The sequence below is a fragment of the Aedes albopictus genome, chromosome 2 (assembly GCF_035046485.1).
Source record: "Aedes albopictus strain Foshan chromosome 2, AalbF5, whole genome shotgun sequence".
NCBI classification, from domain to species: Eukaryota; Metazoa; Arthropoda; class Insecta; order Diptera; family Culicidae; genus Aedes; species Aedes albopictus.
In genome coordinates, this window is record NC_085137.1 from 430,550,041 (window position 1) to 430,566,804 (window position 16,764).

Consider the following 16,764-nt stretch of genomic DNA (forward strand, 5'->3'; position numbering starts at 1 on the left):
TGATATTAAAATATGTGTGGAAACCACTTTAAATCTGGACCAACTCCAGAAAAACTGCACTTTTAAAGAATTTTCTCCGAGTTTTTGAGTACTCAAAAATACAACTTTGGTCCAATCGATATTTCAAACGTGTTATGTTCGCCTACAAGGCTGGGAAAGTTCATGGGTTCCAAAATGTTTCAAATCGGATGATGAAAACTGGCCAAGTTAAAAGCAATTTGAAGTAATCATTCCCACTGTTTCGGGGCATGGCAGTTGGAGAATTAATAAAGGAGTAGATTTGTAATAACTTTACCAAAGACAAAATTTAGTTTTATCGAGTGGGTGACTTTTTGTATGACCCCTCCGGTCCAAAGGATTACAATACCTATCTGATTAGGGGCTGTCCATAAACCACGTGGTCATGGGGGGGGGGGGCTTCGGCCAATGATCATTTTGTATGGACAAATTAAAAATTTTGTATGGACAAATGACCACGCGGGGGAGGGGGGGTTGAAAAGTCCCAAAAAAATGACTACGTGGTTTATGGACAGCCCCTTATAGGAAATTAACCCAAAAACCTAATTCTGTATTCCGCCATAAAATTACAAAAACAAGCAAAATTAAAAGTTTAGGAGATTTTTTAGACCACTGTTTCATTCGTCTGAAATGGTCATGTTTTAAACTCGACATTTCCCATTCATAGGCTATTTTCTGTGAAATTTTCAAGATGTGGCTTTTCTCCGTTCCTGAGTTATGACCAATTTTGAGTAAATTGTTCAGATGTGCCATATGATCCGTTTTCTTTAAAAATCAAAACTTAAGAATGAAGCATCGTAGACACATTTTTTTTTTTGTGAAATCATAAGCAAATTTTCTCAGCAATTGAATAATAAAATACAAAATGAAAATTGTTTTCCACAAAGTTTCCACCGTTGAGGAAAATCGGTTGGAAAAGTCGGAAAAACTATTGAGGAAGTCCGGAAAAATTTTCAAAAAAAAGTTTTGGAAGGGAATTACATCAGCTTTACTCTGTGAAATTTCAAAATGTGGTTTCTCTCCGTTCCTGAGTTATGACCAATTTTGAAGAAATTTTTCAGATGTGCTATACGAGCCGTTTATTTGAAAAATCATAACTTAAGAATTGTTTTCCACAAAATTATGAGAAATTGAGAAAAATTGGTTGGAAAAGTCAGAAAAACTATTTTTGAAGTACTGAAAAATTCCCAAAAATAATATTTTTGGAAGGAATTTTTATAAGCTGTATTCTGTAAAATGTTCAAGATGTCGTTTTTCGTTCCTGAGTAATGACCAATTTTTTTTTTTGATAATTTTTCCGTAGGGTAGAACCTTCAGTTTTGGCCAGTCCGGAGTTTTGGCCATAGTGCGGTATTGAGCCTGTTGCGATCTAAATCGGCGTAAATTTATTTTTTACTAGTAGATCCTAATACAATATGATGATTACAGCTGTGAAAACCACACATTTTGATTAAAAACTGGAAGAAAAAAATATATTTCCTTAAAAAATCTGCTCCCAAATATCTATTTTGGCCAGGGTGCTTCTAATTTGGCCACTCCCATAAGAAATACACGTGATTGGCCAAAATAGAAACCAAACTTAAGAATATGGCCAAAACTGCGGCAGAGCTTCTATTTTGGCCAGTGCCACTTTTAATACAAAAATCAAGTATTGGCATGACTTCTGCATTTTTCCTTCAAAATATAGATTGAAACCTTTCTTTTGACGCATTGGTTGTTTTCATAGGATTATTGGTTATTTTTATAAAAATGATTTCCCTTAGACTGGCCAAAACCGGTGCCCGCACCCTACCTCGAAAAAAGTTTTTCCGCCTTTTCCAACCGATTTTCCTCAACAGTGGAAAATCTCGCGGAAAACAACCTACATTTTGTATTTTTTAGGATTGCTGAGAAAATTTGCTTACGGTCTTACAAAAAAACATTGCGTCTACGATATTCCATTCTTAAGTTATGATTTTTAAGCAAACATCTGGACAATTTCCACAAAATTGGCAATAACTCAGAAACGAAGCAAATCCACATCTTGAAAATTTCACAGAATAAAGCTAATGTAATGATTATTTTTTTTCAGATTCTTTTTCCGGACTTCCTTAATAGTTTTTCCGACTTTTCCAACCGATTTTCTTCAATAGTGAAAAATTTTGTGGAAAACAATTTTCATTTTATATTTTTTTTTCAAAAGCTTATGATTTCACAAAAAAATATGTCCCCGATGCTTCGTTTTTGAGTTATGGTTTTTCAAAGTAGGTGGAGTCTGTGGAAATTTTTTGTTTTCCACTGGAGGTTTTCGGAAAATTAGGCGACCCTGTTTTTTTTCAATTCAGTTTTTGTTTATATGGGGGATGACCAAAATGTTTGGGATAGGCAACTTTTTTTCTCTCACAAAAAAGTTTAACGTGCTATAACTTTTCATTGACTGCATCAACTGACTGACTGACAACTTATTATATGTGCATCATTGGTACAATTTTGGGCTGGATTGATTGATCTTTCGCAAAGCTAGAACCGTTCGGGTAAAACACTATTTCTTTGACAACTCATTTTTGAGCTGTCATATCTCGGAAACCAGTGAACCGAATTAAATGAAATTTTGAATATACACTAACAATATACAAATGCTTCACAATCTGTTAAAACATAGTTACTTTTTGAACGTTGAAAAAAGTTATCATGAGTTAACACTTGTTGGATTTTTCTCGAAAAAATGTATTTTTTTTTTTACGTCAATGTCAATAAATTTTAGTGTTGATGTCCAAAGATTTTCCACTTCTGTTCTCAAGTTATCTTTAATCAGATATATTAGAGCCTATTTAGATTAAAGGAAGAACACATTCAGTAATTTTTGTGTGGTATTGTAAATTTGACTTATTTTCCTCTATATGGGTAAGAATTTCAACCCGATGTAACTTAATTTGCCGTGAGAAAATATTACATTTTATAACGTTGTATTCAGTATCAATATATTGTTGATAAACGTTAAAAAAAATAATTCAATTCGGTTCACTGGTTTCCGAGATATGACAGCTCAAAAATAAGTTGTCTAAAAAATAGTAGGGGTACTTACTAAACAGATTGAATTGCTGCGTAAGCCATGATTTTCTGCTTATTTGAAATGTTTCATGATTTTGCGAATGAAATAATCAAAGATTGCATTGGTGATCGCGACGTTTAATCAGTTTAATCAGTTTACGCTGTTAAGTGAATCCCCCTAGTATTTTACCCGAACGGTTCTAACTTCGCGAAAAATTATTCAATCGAGCCCAATTTTGTACCAATCATGCACATATAACAGGTTGATAAACAGTCAAAATTTGAGATTTTTTGATGCAGTCAATGAAAAGTTACAGCATGTTGATTTTTTGTGGAAGAAAAAAAAGTTGGCAATCCCAAACATTTTGGCCACCCCCTGTATATACACGAACCCTACCTGTGACCAAAATTTCATAAAATTCTGAGAACCTTCGTACCAATATGTACGATAATAATAAAAATCCCCTATATTTACCTCACTGTCGACTACCCTCTCCTAAACTTTTGGTCACGCACAAATGGGACCGTTTTGGTCGCCCGGGGTAAATTTAACCTTTAGAGTAAATCAACGTGATTTAAACAGTTTAATTGTAGCAGTCTGCAAATTATTGTAGGGAAAAAAATGTGGACTCCTCAAACATAAACACAATACCAACAAACGGTGCCCACGCTGCTGCTTCTGGTCCAGTTGGCAGCAGCTATGTTAATTAATTATTGACTGTTCATTTGTGCAATATTTGCTGCCCTAAGCGCACGAAGTAATCGACATGATTATCATAATTGTTGTAATTATCGCAACGTGGATATTTTATCGGCGCTGACGGTGATGATGATGGTGACGATGGTGTTGGTCTACTGCGCTTCGGTAATCAGTTTAGGTTGGATGGGCTTCGCCCTTGGGCTCCCTAATGAAAACAAATGTGGCGTTAATTAGGATGGCCGGTGAATCTAATGTTGGAAAAATGCCTATCGATTGAATTCGGGATGAAATGCCGCGAAGGGATGGATAAAGCATAGTTTTTTCGTGAAATTTTGTTGACCCAGTAATATAAATTTTGATGGTTTTGTTTTTCCTAGTTTTATCAGAAAGAAAAATAACTGCAATTCCCTTATTTGTTTTCGTGATTAAATAAACTTTTTTATGCAATTTAGTATCATAATTTATACTTTTTCTAACTCATTTTGTTATCATAATGGCCAATTTTTCAGAACTGGTTCATTATGCAACTGAAACGAATGGCATAATGAAAAATTGTTGTATAATGTTCTTATTGCAACTCATTTGAGTTGCATTATGAACATTATGCAACTAAAATGGGATGCATTATGAAAAAAATCATTGCATAAAATTTTGTATAGAACTCGTCGCAAAACTCGATTTTTTCAGCACTCATCGTATTTATCCAACTCGGCAGGCCTCGTTGGATAAATGTACGACTTGTGCTGAAAAAATCAACTTTTGCAACTCGTTACATAAATAACTATTATGCTACTTTCGATATGGATAGTGAAATGAGTTCACTTTCATTAGTTAGTTCTGGTCCTCATTCTACCGCAATCTTGCATAAATAGCATCGATTCGTTCCACCAAGCCCTAATCAACCACATCTGTTTACAATGTGTTGTAAACTGACTTTTCTTTCCCCCTGACTCGAAAACCCCTTCCTAATGGCATTTTCCGCTCGAGAAGCGCATCCAGTCCCGACAGCAATCCCGTTAAACAACTATAATTAACTTTCCCGGTAGCAGCAGCGAACGAACTTGTCTGTCTTCGACAGGCAGACGGAAGGACGCCAGAAAGGATGCCCACGATTTTTGCCGCCTTGTTCCATCGAACGTATCGATCTCCGCTAGGCGCGGGCTGCGGCGTCATCGTCGCCAAGGACGACACCTTCGCCTTCCGGCTCGCGGGGCAGCAACGTCAGCGAAAAACTTTCACCCTAATTAAAACTATTTATGGAACTATGAAAAATTATCCTAGCGCGCACTCTCGAGTCGCGTATCTACCGCCAACCAACAGTGAGTTTCTTCGGTCTTCGTCACTTTCCCAGAATACCTAGATGTCGCCTCGCTGCTGAGCACGTATTGCAGTAATAGGGTACTTAAAAATTATGTTTTAAGCTTCTATCTTGTCGTGCGTTCGACGTTCGGGCAAGCAAGCAAATGTACCCATAGTTCTAGCTAGTTGATGAGACTTTTGGATGCAGCTGCATCAGCATCAGTTTCGGCACAAAAGTCAAAGTTCAAAAGATCAGACCCCGCGCAGACGGGGCTGCTAGCTGGTTTCTCTCACAGTGCTATTGCTCCAAGAGCACTTTGGAAAGATAAAGTTTGCACACTGTGACCAATGTCCTGGGAACGAACGGCTCTGGTAGTTTTTGTACATGATTAAGCCAATAATGACATTATGCATCGAACAGTAGATTGAAACTCGGAAAACTTTATGGTGTGTCTTTCGATAGGGTTGACGTTTCAGGGCCCATATAGCCGAGGCGGTAAACGCACAGGTATTCAACATGACCATGCTGAGGGTGACGGGTTCGATTCCCGGTCGGTCCAGGATATTTTGGTAAAGGAAATTTCCTTCCTTGGGCATAGAGTATCTTCGTGCCTGCCACACGATATACACATGCAAAATGGTCATTGGCAGAGGAAGCTCTCAGTTAATAACTGTGGAAGTGCTCATAGAACACTAAGCTGAGAAGCAGGCTTTGTCTCAGTGAGGACGTTACGCCAAGAAGAGAGAGAGAGAGAGAGAGAGAGACGTTTTTAAATTGCAGAGCTTGAATTTTTGAAAACTCCTGTGTGAAAGACTTGAACCATGAAAATGCAAGTATTGTCACGGTCGCCATGTACGAAGAAACACTGAAAACAAAATAATAAAATCTATCTTGGAATAATTAGCTACGTTGCCTAATAAGATTTTTTTATTTTCTTACTTTCGCGATTCTTTCTTTCTTTGATTCGGCAAGAGCTCTGCCACTCGGATCTTAACTTCTAACGTGGAAAAATAGGATTTTGATTGATTATTCAGTCGGAAGTCCTTTTAATCGATGTGTCGCATTTTTAGCAATAACTTGTATGATTTGGCAGCGCTGTAGGGTGTCGCGATCGCCATTGAACGCCGGTAGTATGAATCTTTTTTTAGCGCGGGTGTGGCGTGTGTGTTATTTTTTGTCCAAGAAACCAGTGTCCAGGATGCCAGAGTTTATCTTCGTGTTTGTGTTTTTCCATGTGATTTTTTGGTCAGCAGCTAGGATGGAAGTCTACAATTTGGTGAGTTTGTTCCTACATATCGTTTTGAAACTTTAGCGCCTAAACGTTTACCGAACGTATCCTTTGGACTTGATCCCTACACTAACATTCACCCAAATGCCCGTGGCATCTGAGCCAGAGAAGACTCTATGCCTTTCTTAGGTATCCAACTTATCTTCCATTCCCATCCCACAACTGTCGCAAGGACGTGGCCAGAACAGTTCCCGGCCGTTGGAAGATTGCGTCAATCTTGTCTTAGAATCGATGATTAGTTCCAAATCGCTGTGCGTTGGTAACGGACTGGTCAAGGACTGTACCTACCACCTATGAATTTGTGCGACTTGTTTAATCCTAATGCTATTGCTTATGTCAATGCTAATTAACTATGTTGCCTAATATTCTAATGTCGAAACTCGTATGCCACTGATCTAACACCTTTTTAAAATCATATTACCCCAAGGACTCCCGAAAGCGTCCCTTAAATAAATCTAAAAAAAAAGAAAAAAAAATAAATTGTTTGGCTAAAAGAAGTTAGTACAGTCCGACTTAATTTTACGTCCGGTTATTTTACACCAAATTACTTTAGGTACACTTATTTACGTTCAAATTTCTATTAACATCCATTTCAATCAATTCTCTAAATATTGAATAATTTTCTAAATATACATATGTAATATGTTCGAAAGGACAACAGAAGCCAACCAGTGATAGCTCGCGATATCATTATTCCTTCTGTTAGATGGCAACACTGCCAAAATAGAATCATATATTGCTAAATGTTGGATTTCTCGGCTATGCAGTCATCAAACTCTTTGGAACGACAACAGTTTAAATTCGTCCCTACGTTTCGACAATGTTGACCATCTTGCTAAATATATACATATGAATGTCTGCAATACATCAGCATAACTTTTTCAGTTCTTATATATTTTATTGGGAGTAGGGAAAACCCCTGGGAGCGGAATTCCAACAATTGGGTCACTTCTCCAAGAGGTACAAAACCTACCCTTCTTTTCAAAAGTTATGTATAATTCAGGTACACCTGCAGTGAGAAATAATTATCTTTTAAGGAAGTGTTACCTAAACCTCTTACATTACAGTTATCACGTTTCAGGTAAATTAATTTAACATACAATAGTTCAAAATAAGTACTAACAGTGAACTTAAGGAGAACGGTAAACGATATTTCAGGTTGCATATAATAAAACAAATTTAAAGTTGGCAACACTGCCGAACTGTGAATAAAAATCTGAATATGTAATTCACTACAGTTGTTGTTTTTTTTGAGTATCTATCTCTGAGCCACCATGATTTTTTTTTCAGATTTTTTTAGATTTATTTTGGTGCCTAAAATCAATATCAAACAGATTTGTTAAAATAACCTTTTGACTGTTGGGCAACTGCTTGACAGCTTCGCTCAGTACAAAATACGACGAGGGGTGATCATTAAAATCGCTGCCATACGAACTTCGAATAAGTTTATAAATAGATTCCCAAAATTTATGAAAATTTGGATTTCGGCCCAGTTTGGCATGAAGATTTAGAAAATGGAATTATCTCTACATCCCTTAAGATTGGTATGGTGTTCATGTTTATTGTACACACCTAGAAAAAATCATGTAATTTTAGGTGTCCTGAACCTAACATATACGAGCGTCTTCAAAGACACAAATTTAGAGGTCAAAACATGTAAATTTACGGCTTCCAGAATTTATATTTTCTTGGCGTCTAGCAATCGCTAGAACCGATCTGATAGATAAAACATAAAAAAGTAAAATACTGACATGCCTGGATTCGAACTCAGGATCTGTTGATTGTGAGCCACATCTCTTACCTCTCGGCTATTTCACCGAGTTAAAAGGAGGCAGATGAATATGATACTGATTCTACGTTTCTAGTGAAGTGGATTTGTTGACACCTAACGCAACCAACCAGGACTTACATGATGCGCGTAAAATTCAGTCCAATTTGTGATTCAGTCTTGAAAATATTTACGTTCTTTGATGTTTCTGTCTCGTGCAAATTACAGAATTTTAAGGTGTGTAGTTTGAAGTAACGTGACACATTATCAGTAAGTTATCTAGATTTACCTTGAGTACTTGCTTTTGTAAAAATAAATGTAATTCTTCAAAATTAACATTTCAACTGGCAGCACTGCATAATGTGAGACATCGACAGTGTTATAGGGCACTTCAAGTACAGTACAATGTTTCACATTGAGACACATTTTCTTATTGCTGGCAACACTGCCCATGCAGATTCAAATAGAGCTCTATAGCTCAAATCCGATGTGATATAGGCAAATCGAATGTTCTACAATGTTATAGTACATTGTTTCATATTGTGACACAAGAATTATGCTATTGCTGGCAACACTGATCATGTAAATTCAAATATTGATAATTATCCTAAATCCTAGTGAGATACACACTTAAATTATTCAACAGTATTTGAACTTTGTTTACAGAATTTTCAACAGCTGAACTATTGGTAATGTGTACGACTACCGAACGTCCGGTAAATTTAAATTTTCGGGAGGCTAAATTTCTTCGGTTATTTTCGAAGACAAATTACCGTAGAGTTTCGATATTTTTTTGTTTGTTTCGAAGTTTTGCACCCCCGGAGAATATTTGGGACCCCACATGATCTTATGCAGATCGATCAGTGTTGCCATATAAGGTCACCATTCCAAATAGTGAATGGCCGCATGTAATAGCCCTTGATCAGTACTCAAACTTCGCAAACACATTGAGATGGTTAACTATCATCTAGTATGTGTATTTAAATGGAAATTATTAAATTTTATACGTAAAAATTAGCTTCGGGTCAAGGGCTTCTGAATGACGCTACATTTTTTATCATTCTCAAATTTCTACATGTTTTGGACGTAAATTGACACAAGAAAATCAAAACCCTTCTATAAATTACCTGGAAAATAGGAGCCTGCTTACTCTTTTAGAGCTTATACCTGAAAAGAAAAAGAAAGCGGAATTGTTTAATAGGAATTAAAATCAATCAGCCAATTCCATACGCATTTTCTGATTAATATGAACGCAGTGACATAAACAGCAAAAAAAATCTTGTGTTATGGATAGCACTTCATTTTAGCGACACATCAGTCACGACATAAAACCCGGGCAGAAAAGAATTACAAAACAATTGCAAGTTTTACCATTCAAAAAGAATTACTGAATGGTAAAATTTGCCATTGGTATGTTTGAAATAAGTGACAAAAGGGCAAAAATAACAGCTGACATTGTTCTATGAAATAACTGAAGAATGTCAAATTTTGACATTACAATGGCAAACCAAGAACAAAAAAAATTAAGGCTGAGAATTGCAAAATATACCATTCTTGAATTATTGAAAACAGAACAATATCAAAATTAGTTATTCACCTGTCAACTAAAAAACTATCAAAAGTTACCATTAGAATAACCAAAATTCAAATTTTGTCATTATATTGTTCTTGATAAGTGCCAAACTGCGATGGTTCATCAAACTCGTAAGAGGTCAACAATATCTCACCAATTGCAAAATTTGTTATGATAGCAAAATAAGACATTCAGTAGTTATTCTTCCAAATTTGATAAATGACAAGCGAATGGCATATTTTGATATGATATCATATTATGCTATTCACATGTTGTTTTAAACTCTTCATGAAGAACTCATGAATGGCAACATAAGTTATGACAATAAAATTTGTTATTGTTTTGTTTTTGGTTTGCCATTCACCTTTACCCGGGAAGTGATGTAAAAACTACATGCTTTTCGCAAAAAAAAATAGCCGCCGGTGAGGTCTGGCCACCGCCTAATTATCAATCGTAACAAAACTTATAAAGGTATAATAATGGCACAGATTTGTGCACTGCAGCGATCAGCTGATAGTTGGGCTAGGCATACCTTTTTAATCTATTAGATTTCTTTTGCACAATATGAGGCAATATCTTTAGAAATTTCTTCAGTAACGCCTTTGAAAAGAGGCAATGTCTTTGGGAATTTCTTTGGCGTTTTTTAGATTTAGGCAATTTCTCTAGAAACTTCTTCAATGTTTCGTTACATCTGAAATTTCATCGGTTATTCATTTGGAAACTGCATTGACATTTTTTAGGAATAAACTTGGCTTTTTTATCAATTTCATCAGCACCCCTCGGAAGTAGTAACGGGAGCTGTTTGTCAATTATTTTGCGAATTTTTCAAGCTGTTTTTATTTAATTATTTTCGAAGCTATTTTTATTACTTACCCAGCAATCCCTCCGACAATCATTTTGAGAATTCTTTTAGTAATGCTTTCAGTAACTAGCATGGCAAAGCTTTTGGCAAATATGACAGAAACTTTTTTTTTTTTTTGGCAATTCCATTGCAATACACTAGATATTTTTCCAAGCATGTTTTCTGTAAATTCCTTGGGAAATTTCTACATCCATGCCTCTCGGCAATTTCTTCAAGGAATCTCTCGGCAATCTCTTCAAAAATTCCTTGCAGAAAGAATTTACAAAACTCTTTTGAAATTTCTGCAGCAGTTTTTTTGAGAATGTCTTCGACAATTCCATTTCAGTTTTTTTGGTAATCCTTTCCAACATTCTCCAGCATATTCTTCGGGCAGTCCTGCATAAATTTCTTCGTGAATGCTTGTGGACATTTCTTCGACAAAGGCATTGGAATCTATTTCTGATTTTCCTTTAGGAATTTCGTCCGCAACTCTCATAGGTATCTTCAGCAATATCTTTGAAAATTTCTTCGGCACAAATATATACTTCAATGGGAATTTCCACTGCAATACCATTGGAAATTTCTCAGGCAGTTTGTCGCAAATTCATTCAGATTTTTTCTGTCATAGTTCCTATAAGAATTCACAAGAAAATCACAATTCTTTCGAAATTTTTTTCTAAAATAAAATTCGTCAAATCGCCGAGATGAACCAGCCCTGGGCTGAAAATCTCGTTAATAAAGATAATAATAAAAAAATCGTCAAAAATTTGTTCAGCAATTTCGATTTAAATTTTCTGAATTGCCAAAGCAATTAAATAAGATATATCAAAAGGAATGACCAAGAAGTTCACAAAAAGCTGCCGAAGGAACTCCCGAAGAATATTGCGAAGCAATTGTGGAAGAAGTCTAAACATAATTGCCTTGGAAATTTTCAAATAGATGGCGAATAGAATTTCTAGTTAAATTGCAATGAAAGCTGCCTATGTAATTTTTGAAAAACATTTGAAAGGAATTACCGAAAGATTTTCAAAAAAAAATCGGTAAGAATTTATTAAGGAATATCCGAAGGACTAGCTTTAAAAAATTATAAAAAATAATAAAGCAATTGGCAAACAATTTTTTGAAGAAATTTCTAAACAATAACCGAAACAATCCATAAATAAATGAATCTGTTAGAGATTATACCAAACTTTTTGAAATACCGGCAGAAATTCTACAAAATATTCATTAGATAAAACTCCTGCAAACAATGTGTAAAGATTCTTTAGAAATTGATATCATAGCATTTTCCATCCTAGAATTTTATAAAAATTCAAAAAAATCATGCCGGTTTTTTTTTATATCATTTGGTTGAAATTGTAATAGTTTTTTCAAACCATTATTTTGTGGTGGATGATTGTTTAAAAACAGACTTTTTCTTAGACAACTGTCTGGTCAAATTCCAACAATATCAGCGAAAAGTTTTACTTTGGAATTCTCTAAAAGAACTGCATACAAAAAAAAACATGCAATGACTTAACATGAAACTCCGCAGGAAATACTACCACAAATTCTACAGGGCGACTTACACATCTTCGAAAACTATCTCTGAGGCTGGTTAGATCATAATGTCCACTATTTTTTGGGAATTTCAGACAGCTCTTCCCTCTATGCCACGGGGGTCTGATTACGTGGAGTGCCAAACTTTCTTAGAATCATTTCACGTTTTCGAAAAAATAGTTTTTGACCCCTGGGAATCCAGCAGGAGTTCTTTCTGGGATTAATAGGTGGCCATTTCCAATTTTTTCTAGAAATTCTACGGCGTATCTTCAGAAGTTCCACCATGAATCGCTATTCTTTTTGAGACTTGGTCGGTTCTTCTTGAAATTCCTTTAGGAGTTTTTTTTCCGAAATGACCTTCACAAGTTTCAACTCTGTTTCCTCAAAGATTATTTTCTGGAAGTTCTTCAGATATTCCAAGAGATCCTCAGATTTTGTTTTTGGGAACTTCCAAATGATTTTGTTGTTTTCTTATGTATTGGGGAGTTCTTACCAGGACTCTACAAAGATTTTTTTCTGACATTTTTTCCTGCAAATCCTTCTGGGGCTCATTCAAGAATTTCTACTAATGTTTCTTATTTTGGAAATTCTCCCTTGGATTTCTTCAAGAGCTGGATTCTCTCTAGAATCGTCTATTAAATTTCTCCTGATTTTTTTACTGCGTTTCCTCTAGGAGTTCTTTCTGGGAATGCTTTTGAACTTCTAAGAAAACACCAAAAGCTTCTTCTCGGAAAATTCCATAAGTTCTCTTCAGGAATTCTCAACGAGTACTTGCTGCAGATTCTTCAAAATTAACTTCAGAAAACTCTTCCTTCTGGGATCACTAAGGTGTTCTTTGTGAAAACCATCTAGAAGTTTATTGTATGAATCCTACATGACTACTAGTTAGGATTCGATCAGGAGTTTCTTCTGAAAATCCTTCACGAGTTCCTGAAGAAATCTCTAGCTCAATATCTTGGATCTTAGACTAAACTCTTTGGGAGCAGTCATTACGACGTAGCATTTTAGGGAGAGTGGGTAGTCTGAGATAGTATGACGAGCCATGAATTAGGTAGGTATGAAAAAATATGCTACGAGGGGGGAGGGTGAGTAAAAAATCGGAAAAAATGCTTCGTCATTTAAGGACGCTCCCTTAAAGGAGCTTGTGAAGGATTTCCTGGGAAAAATCACAGAAAAGAAAATGTATTCAGAATACTGGAGGAATACGCGGAAAACATCCAAGAAGAAATCTGCAGCTAGAATTCCAGAAAGAATCGACTATGGCATTTCTGGAGTAATTGTATCGCCAGATAAAAATTCTGTAGAAAGTTCAGAAGAAATACTTGAAAAAAAAAACGCTAGATGGGATTCTTTAAGGAATCTCCAGGCGGATTCCCCATTTGTAGTTTCTGGACAAATCCCTACCAGGTATTCCTGAGGGTACCGAAAATGGCATTTTTGGAGAGGACAGAATCTTCTTTCGAGAACTGTTTTGAAATATTTTTTCAAAATTCACCTCAAATATATTAAAAGAATGCCCTAAAGTTCTATGAGGAAATATTACATCAAGCAGTCAAAGAGCCCCATATTAAGGATCGGCAATTTTCGTCTCACTAATTCCCATGGATTCGATGTTCATTTCAATGAACAGTTCCACTTCATTCATCCAGACGACACTATGTACTACTACACTTGTGTTCACTTGTGCCTTGTTACGGTGTTGTGAGCATTCCCAAGTGTCTTTTGACACACCTTTTGCGATGCCAAAGCCAAAATTCAGCAGCCATTTCACCCAGCAAGCAACGTCATTTGAGATTGGGAGCATTCTTCCGGTATTTTCACACCTCGTAGCGCACTGCTTCGAGCTGTAGCTCAATGGCGGCGATGATGGTATGTGATCCGGTGGAACGTGTGCATAGTGCTGATAACAACACAGCAACAACCAACAATGGCTGCAGCAATATACTCTGTGCAATCTTCAGCTGGAAAATTTTGATTCGAAAAAGAACGTCTCGTTGCTTTCTATTGGTTCGACTTTCAATGGATTGTCTCTTGCTTAAAGTAGGTATTGTGTTTCACACCCCGAGATGAATTCAATTTCAAACTGATTTTGGTTTTGTAAAATAAAATTAATAAGAAATTCCTTGAAAATTAACAAATTTTGTTTAATTTTTTTTTTTTTGAAGAATTGTGTTTTTTACACTTGTATTACTCCAAAAAGTTTAAGTTCGGAAATTTGCATGATTTCCGATGTAAAAACAATGACAAAGTAGTAAATTGTGCTTTAGTTCTAAGTACTATCCTCAGAACTTCTCCCTCATCAACACATGCCAGTCGCCAGGTCTCAACACTTCCGCTTCTCATCCATAGTCTTTGATGTGATGTTAGATGTTATCCTTCCCAGCTCGGTTTCCTCCGATACAGACCTCCCCTCAATCTCAAAAAGTGTGTGAATAATACTCGAAGGTAGAACTATGGACGTGAGCACAAAATTGATCCCCCAGATTTGTCACGTAGCACAGGTTTCGTACTTTTCCGTTTTCTGCCCAATATATCGCTCTCATGGCCACCGTCAGCCACTTTCCTTCGAGCTGAAGCCGACTGTGGCTTTGAATGGCTGGCTGAGCTGGTAGGAATCGATGATAAGTGTGTGGGAGTGTTTGTGGCGTTGCGGTGTGCCGACTGAAGAGCGCACTTCACACCGAATGATGATGGTTGATTGCATTATCCGATTTCCAATCCGTGTCGAGCTAGCTCGGGAAGTACCTAGCTCCTATCGGTTCCTGGAAATCTGGGAAGTTGTGGGTGGTGAAGTAGGGGGGTACGAAGTTACGTGACATGAGGAACGGGAGGGTTCCATAAAAGTTATGATTGTTCGGAACATGCGGGTGGAATCACGGATGATCTCGCTTATTGGAAATGTCCAGGACGATGACAATCGAAAGTGACAATGGGATTTTCGATGTGTTTGTTTGTGTCGGTTTATGGCAGAACTTTCGAAGAATGGAACGTTTTATTTATAGAAGCATAGAAACATATTTCCATGAAGTAAATTGTATTGTTGGAGTTCTTTGGAGGGATCTGATAGCTGGTCTTAGGTATTATCTTGTTAAACCTACTGAACATGAAATTTGCCAAACTCAGGCTTGAAACTTACTCGTAAATTTTAAATATTACATTTTAAAATTGCAAAAAACCTCCGATTAAAACACTTACAGTCATTCGTGAAAACCAAATATAACGTCGGTCTTTGAAGATGTTCATTCAGTTTTCCTCCAAACAATCAGAGCTTCCAGTAGAACTGGGAAATTCCTCTCAGAAATTTTGAGAAATTCCTCTCAGGAATTTTGAGAAATTCTCCCCAGGAATCTTGGGAGATTCCTCCCAGGAATCTTGGAAGATTCCTCCCAGGATTCTTAGAAGATTTCTCCCAGTTATCTTGGAAGATTCCTCCCAGGAAGCTTGGAAGATTCCTCCCAGGAATCTTGGAAGATTCCTCCCAGTTATCTTGGAAGATTCCTCCCAGAAATCTTGGAATATTTCTCCCAGGAATCTTGGAAGATTCCTCCCAGGAATCTTGGAAGATTTTTCCCAGGAATCTTGGAAGATTCCTCCCAGGATTCTTAGAAGATTTCTCCCAGTTATCTTGGAAGATTCCTCCCAGGAATCTTGGAAGATTCCTCCCAGGAATCTTGGAAGATTCCTCCCAGGAATCTTGGAAGATTCCTCCCAGGAATCTTGGAACATTCCTCTCAGGAATCTTGGAAGATTCCTCCCAGGAATCTTGGAAGATTCCTCCCAGGAATCTTGGAAGATTCCTCCCAGGAATCTTGGAAGATTCCTCCCAGGAATCTTGGAAGATTCCTCCCAGGAATCTTGGAAGATTCCTCCCAGGAATTTTGGAAGATTCCTCCCAGGAATCTTGCAAGATTCCTCCCAGGAATCTTGCAAGATTCCTCCCAGGAATTTGCAAGATTCCTCCCAGGAATCTTGGAAGATTCCTCCCAGGAATCTTGGAAGATTCCTCCCAGGAATCTTGGAAGATTCCTCCCAGGAATCTTGGAAGATTCCTCCCAGGAATCTTGGAAGATTCCTCCCAGGAATCTTGGAAGATTCCTCCCAGGAATCTTGGAAGATTCCTCCCAGGAATCTTGGAAGATTCCTCCCAGGAATCTTGGAAAATTCCTCCCAGGAATCTTGGAAGATTCCTCCCAGGAATCTTGGAAGATTCCTCCCAGGAATCTTGGAAGATTCCTCTCAGGAATCTTGGAAGATTCCTCTCAGGAATCTTGGAAGATTCCTCTCAGGAATCTTGGAAGATTCCTCTCAGGAATCTTGGAAGATTCCTCTCAGGAATCTTGGAAGATTCCTCTCAGGAATCTTGGAAGATTCCTCCCAGGAATCTTGGAAGATTCCTCCCAGGAATCTTGGAAGATTCCTCCCAGGAATCTTGGAAGATTCCTCCCAGGAATCTTGGAAGATTCCTCCCAGGAATCTTGGAAGATTCCTCCCAGGAATCTTGGAAGATTCCTCCCAGGAATCTTGGAAGATTCCTCTCAGGAATCTAGGAAGATTCCTCCCAGGAATCTTGGAAGATTCCTCTCAGGAATCTTGGAAGATTCCTCCCAGGAATCTTGGAAGATTCCTCCCAGGAATCTTGGAAGATTCCTCCCAGGAATCTTGGAAGATTCCTCCCAGGAATCTTGGAAGATTCCTCCCAGGAATCTT

The 16,764-nt window shown here is 37.1% G+C and overlaps 1 long non-coding RNA gene across 1 annotated transcript in view; it reads right to left on the reverse strand.

Annotated features, from left to right (window-relative positions):
• Positions 1-1,417: 1,417 nt before the first annotated feature.
• LOC134288530 (uncharacterized) overlaps positions 1,418-16,764 on the reverse strand; it is a 276,808-nt gene continuing 261,461 nt past the window's right edge. Inside the window, exon 3 of the long non-coding RNA XR_009997997.1 lies at positions 1,418-9,271. This is a non-coding gene — a long non-coding RNA (uncharacterized LOC134288530). The remainder of the gene's footprint in view (positions 9,272-16,764) is intronic.